Source organism: Notolepis coatsorum (assembly GCF_963971535.1).
Source record: "Notolepis coatsorum genome assembly, chromosome: 20".
Lineage (NCBI taxonomy): Eukaryota > Metazoa > Chordata > Actinopteri > Aulopiformes > Paralepididae > Notolepis > Notolepis coatsorum.
The window spans coordinates 17692513-17698512 of NC_140184.1; positions in this window are offsets into that span (position 1 = coordinate 17692513).

The following is a 6000-nucleotide window of genomic DNA, read 5'->3' on the forward strand; positions in this document are numbered from 1 at the left end:
AATCATTTCCATCTCTGTCATTACCAACCCCCAGGCTCACTTGTTCCCCTCATATATTATATATATATATATTATATATATATATATATATATCAAGCTCCACCCTCTTTTCTTGGCTCTCCAATCTTGATTCCAGAGGCACTGTGGTGTTCGGGGGAAACGTTGGTGCACGTGACACTGAAAGGTATTTGGCAGCATCTAGAAGTGAGTTGCTAAACGGCCTAAAAACGAGTGGGTTGTTGTTTAGCCCTGGCTGTGGTAATGTTCCGCAATCTTGCCTGTTCCCTGGCAACAGTTACAGTAACACAAAGTAAGTCCAAGGCGAAAACGGTACTCGCAAACAAATAATAATAGAATATTCGGACTCATCCCTACCTCGGACAAACGACCTTGGCCTAATGAAAAAGAGAGCGTGATCATTTTGTTTCTCAGATCTTTGTGCACAGTATGTATGTTCAATGAACGACTCAACTCTAGGTTCTGTTGGTGAATCTATGTGGGCACTAGATATTTCCCTCACACTGTGGAATAAAATACATTTCCACAACTCCAAAAACAGCCTTACAATCTAATAACAATTAACCTTGAGCAATCCTTGTTATTATTTAAAAGGGATCCTTTTAAACAATAAACAACAACAATAATAACAATTAACGTATTTACAAGTCGGATGAAGTTTTGCAAATAAGGAGACATATATATAACATCTCAAAGCACTCAAAAATGCCATTTCTCTATTTTGGCCATTTCTGACACCTTCTCGGCTGAGACAAGGCCTTTGTTCACCCGCACGCGGGTGCAAACAGCGAGGTCCGACCCCCAAGGGTTAGAAAAGGCTTCACCTTGCACAAAGCTGTCCTTGGTGCATTCAGCATTCATTTGGTGGACAAATGTGTGCTATACATGGAGGCCGTGGCCTTTGTAAACCGTAGTTGTTTACAAGTACGTAGACTTACCTCCATACATATTTACGTGCAAATGCTTCAAGGACAGAACTCACCCCTCAACCAGCCATGCGTATGCTAATGACGACAGGACAGCTGTTTCAATTGCAAATCACTGGTGGCACCATTCGTGTCACTACACTAAAAGATGCGTTAGGAACCGGAGACTGTACTCTGCATGTGCGCATGTGAGGGTGGAGTGGTTTTAGAGTGTGTGTGTGTGTGTGTGTGTGTGTGTGTGTGTGTGTGTGTGTGTGTGTGTGTGTGTGTGTGTGTGTGTGTGTGTGTGTGTGTGTGTGTGTGTGTGTGTGTGTGTGTGTGTTGATGTTTAAGTGTGCACACATGCATGCTAGCACCACTTGTACAGTGTACATTCAGAGCGATTCAACTACAATCACACTTACACTTGCACGTCTTGTTCACTGCAATGTGTGGGTTGCTCTGTGCCTTCACCGTCTGTCAGATTGGAAGCCGGCGTTATTCCGTGGGTAAAGGTTGTTTAGTCCTCTTGGCTATCTTCTGATTCACTCCCACAGGCCAGCTTGTTCCTGCTGCTGCTCTTCCTGCGTTGGCTGCCACGGCGAGGGTGAGGGGGTGATTGTGGGGGTTGAAGGGCTCTTCAGGATCCCCCCTCTGATCCTAGACCTTCTATAGGGAGGTGTAGTCTGACATCACTTTAGTTTCCCGCACGGTCCACCCGTATAGGGATTTATCATTGGGAAAATGTATTATAGGCTATTGTAATAATTCTGCCACATTAACATTGGCAAGCTTTTCATTTTTGCACAAAATGAGTTCCCTTCTATCACTAACACGATTGTTTAAGCATTTTTTATCCTTTTTACCTCCCTATTAAACCACCCACACTTTTTGAAAACATCACCACCCACAATGTATTCACTTTTCACTGCCGGAAACAAAAATAATTTGTCCCGCTTGTTACTGTGCTTGTTCCTCCGTTGCTACAGTAGGTGGCCCATCATTTGAATTTGATGTAGCAGACTTTTCTTTTCTTATTTTTTTCTTTTTTCTCCTTTCTTTTTCTTTTTTTACACTGTAAAACATGACTTAATAAGGAGACTCAGCCACAGTAGCCGCTCAGCCACACGGCGCGTGCATTTTCCATCCATCGAGGTTTGCGAGAACAAACGTACAGTAAGGCTCAAATTGAATCAGCGCATTCATAAATTGATACAGCGTTGAAATTTACATTCCATCCCCTCTCTCCACCACGCTTGGATGTGCGGGGCTAATCTCACTGTAAACATAAACACACTCCCTGTCACACTCTGATGCCTGTGTTATGGAGCATGGTATCTGCCTGGGTGGGTGGACTGTGTGGAGAAAATGCTCCAGTGCTCACACTGGCTTACGGTATCACCCATGTTTGTGACCGCGGGAAATCCTGGCGGTATTGAATGGTGAGCATCAGGAGGGGATTGAAAGAAGGGGGGGGGGGGGGGGGGGGGGGGACGGGACAGGCCTGTGCTACTGTATACTGGTCTTGTTTATCTATACTATAGCACTGAGTTGTGTGGCTACCGGAGGTTGTTATGAAGAGTGCAGCTGAGTACCCACCGCCGAGTGCTCTGGGATGACAGTTGATAGCAGTTGGTTGTTAGTATTCATGCCAGCACTCAGCCAGTGTTCTTGGAGGTTCTCCGATGTTAGAACGTCACGCCAAGAGACAATTTTTGCATTAGGCTTGTCTGTCCTCCTCAAGTGTTTCCTTTATATCTGCACAATTTACTGTCGCAATAAATCACTACAGCTCCTGACACTGAAAAGCCCACTGATACTGAATGGCTGTTTCTTAAAGATTGAGTTGAATGGAGGAAAATTGTCAGTGTGCGCTTCTGCAAGTCGAGTGCTTCAAGTTCCTAATTACTTGTATCTCTGCAGTCTGCACTCAATCAGTGTCCTGACAACATGCTGTGGGTGATGCATGGCAACGAATCACATATTGTTCATTTGTATGTTCATGGATCTGGTACCATCTTTGTCAATCAGTACTCATCACAACAGATTCTGTCATCGATTCATATAAGACAACGACGCTGGGGTAGTGAGTGATAGTGAGGAATCAGGTGGGGGGATATGGGGGCGGGTTACAAAAGAGATTGGGGAATTGATCCAAGTCAATCTGGGGGGGGGGGGGGGGGGGTAAGTGAGAGAGAGGGAGAGAGTGAGAGAGATAAAGAAAAAATATGCGAGAGAGAGAGTGTTACAGGGGGAGAGATACACGGCAAGATACTGAGTTGCCAGAGCAGGAAAGCGGGGCTCGGACAATCCTCAGATCCATAATCATAGCGCTCTAAAATATCCTAATGCTTTATGACGTCCATGCTGTGTGTTTGATGTGGGGGGGTGCCGGGCTAATGGCCTCAGTTACTCTGCAGTGTCTCTCAGGGGACTCTGTGTCAACTGGCGTGACACCAGCGCTGGATCAATACCGTCTGTAACACTGAGGTATTTGCTGCAAGTTCAAACCTCACATGAAGAGTTCAGTTCATCTGCTTCGGCTTTTCTGTTATGAACTGTAAAATGCGCGACCACTGAACGCAAAGAAGGAAAAAAAAGATTTAGGGATGACGACGTGTTTTTTTTCCTGAAATTACATTGTGACCAAAAATGGCTGCTTTTATTCCACCAAAGAAATGCTTTTAGTTGTGTACTTTCTTTTATTTATAAATTTGTTACTGAATGTTTGGTTTAGTTTAGCCTTTTTTACTCTTTTCTTTTGTTATTATTACATGTTTTCTCCTTTAGATTAGATTTTTTACAGCGTAGAACATGACTTAATAACGAGACTCAGCCACAGTAGCCGCTCAACCACACGGCGCGTGCATTTTCAATCCATCGAGGTTTGCGAGAACAAACACGTGGCTCAAATTGAATCAGCGCATTCCTAAATTGATATGGAGTTGAAATTGACACTCCATCCCCTTACTCTGCAGTGTCTCGAAATGAAGGGAAAAAAAGATTTAGGGAAGACAGTGTTTTTTTCCTGAACTGACATTGTGACCAAAAATGGCTGCTTTTATTCCACCAAAGCAATGCTTTTAGTTGTTGCAAATTGTTCTAAGATGACTCTGTCCTCATAACAGAGATGGCAGGGAATGTTCAAGTTGTATTTCTGGGCAGTGTTGGCATCTTCGTGACTTTCTTTATGAAAAGCGAATAGCAACAAGTCTAGCTACTTTTTGGCGAAAATAGTCGACTGTCCAGATTTACAATTCATCTGCCACGGCTGTGCTTACTGCAGCAGCAGTGAGACGGTACAGTGGCATCTTAAGGAGAAAGAGAGAGAAGGGTGGCCTTTTACCTAGGTTTTCGCTCTACGCCCACCACAGGCTTTCAGCAATAGAAAATGAATACATTATGCAAGCCGGTGACTTCTAGATACCTTTTGAGAAGCCAGTTGCCACATTCATCGGACATGTGTTGTCAACTCCGCCCACCGGGGTTGGAGGTGGTTGCAAACTGTCGTTATGCTGCTGTTTCACCTCAAGCTTGACCTGTGTCAACGCTGTTACAAACTAAATAGCACAGCAACAGCATTTTCCTGTGACAGGGAGGTCACACGGGTCAGATGAGGTTTTCTCATTCATGAGGTAGGGTTTTGCCTGGCCCCCTCCCCTCCCCTCCCCTCATTGCCACAATGTCTGCGTTGATAGACAGTTGTCTGGCGGAGGGCTGACACTCTATGTAGACAGCGCCAGGGGCGCTCAGTCGCAGGTGCTGTCAATCAAAAGACACAGGCAAGAAACCTTCTAGATCTGTTTGGACAACAGGATGAGAATTCCACCCCCACAGGTTGCTATTTATTGTGCTACTGGGAATAGAGAATTGAGATATTCTCTCTACACCACCTGGAGAACTGTATGGCTTCTGGGCGGATCCTGCCAGCTCTCTGATACAGTGTGGTTCTGTCAGTGGATGGATTTGCCTGTTACAGACAGATACAGGGGACCAGATTTGATTAACCAATACGATGGCTTTCTTTGAACCAGCTTTGTCGGTCTCCATCACCAGGTGTCTCTCACTTTCCTCTGCAAGATTTTACTTAGAATTGGAACTAGCGTGGGATTTAGCCTAGAAGGATTATCTTTATTGCCGTGCAAGATGACAAAGAAGTATAACGTCGTTTTACTGCGGGCGGTTCCTCCCTTTTATATTGATTGATACAGTATGTGTTCATATCCTATTATCACAACTAAATTTCAGTGCCAATCAATTGTGGCATCCGCTCAAAGCCGGCAGAGCGTGTATAGATGGTTGTGAAGCGCCATTAAACGGTGAGTCTCGATGGCTATTGATCTTTGGAAAATAGCCTTTACATTTCACTGAAGAAATTATTCAACTCCATATCCCAGCAACAGCGACAAGACAGTGACAATATCACACTGAGCAATAATGTTATGGCAGACTCCTTGGCACTCATTATATGTCTAACAGGACCCTGAAAGAATACTGTTAATCATATAAAGGACTTTGTTAAAGCCTCTGATAATGAACAGGGCAGTCCTTCACAAAGGTCATTATGGGTAGGGGGTAGGGGGAGTCCTGAGGGAAGGGTACAGCTTCAAGAGTGTCCTGTCCAGGGAGTGTGGGACAGTCTAATGTACCGCCTGCCCTTGAAAAAAAACGGTCTTTGGGAGGGTTTTGAGAGGCGACCACGTTTGCCATGTAAAACATTCTGCTCTTCCTGTAATTAAATCTGTTCTACTAATGATCCAATTAAGAAATAGAAGGAGTTAAAGGGAGGCTACAGCACTTTAATTAAGTAATGTCACAGTGAAGTAAAGCATTGGCATAGCATCCCTTTGTCTGTGTGAGTGGCTAACTGGCTAAACTGAGAGGATTGCTTTGTGTTGGCCATAGCCTGAGCCTCAGTGAGCCAAAGTAACTGAATGATCCATTATTGTCTGTCTCTTTCTCCGTCAACATTCTTGTAGGTGGAAGACAAAAAATGCCCGCACTCCCACAAACGTGCGCGTACATTTTGAATATGTATTTCTATTTGATCCATTATGTCCTTGTTTTATTTACTGTC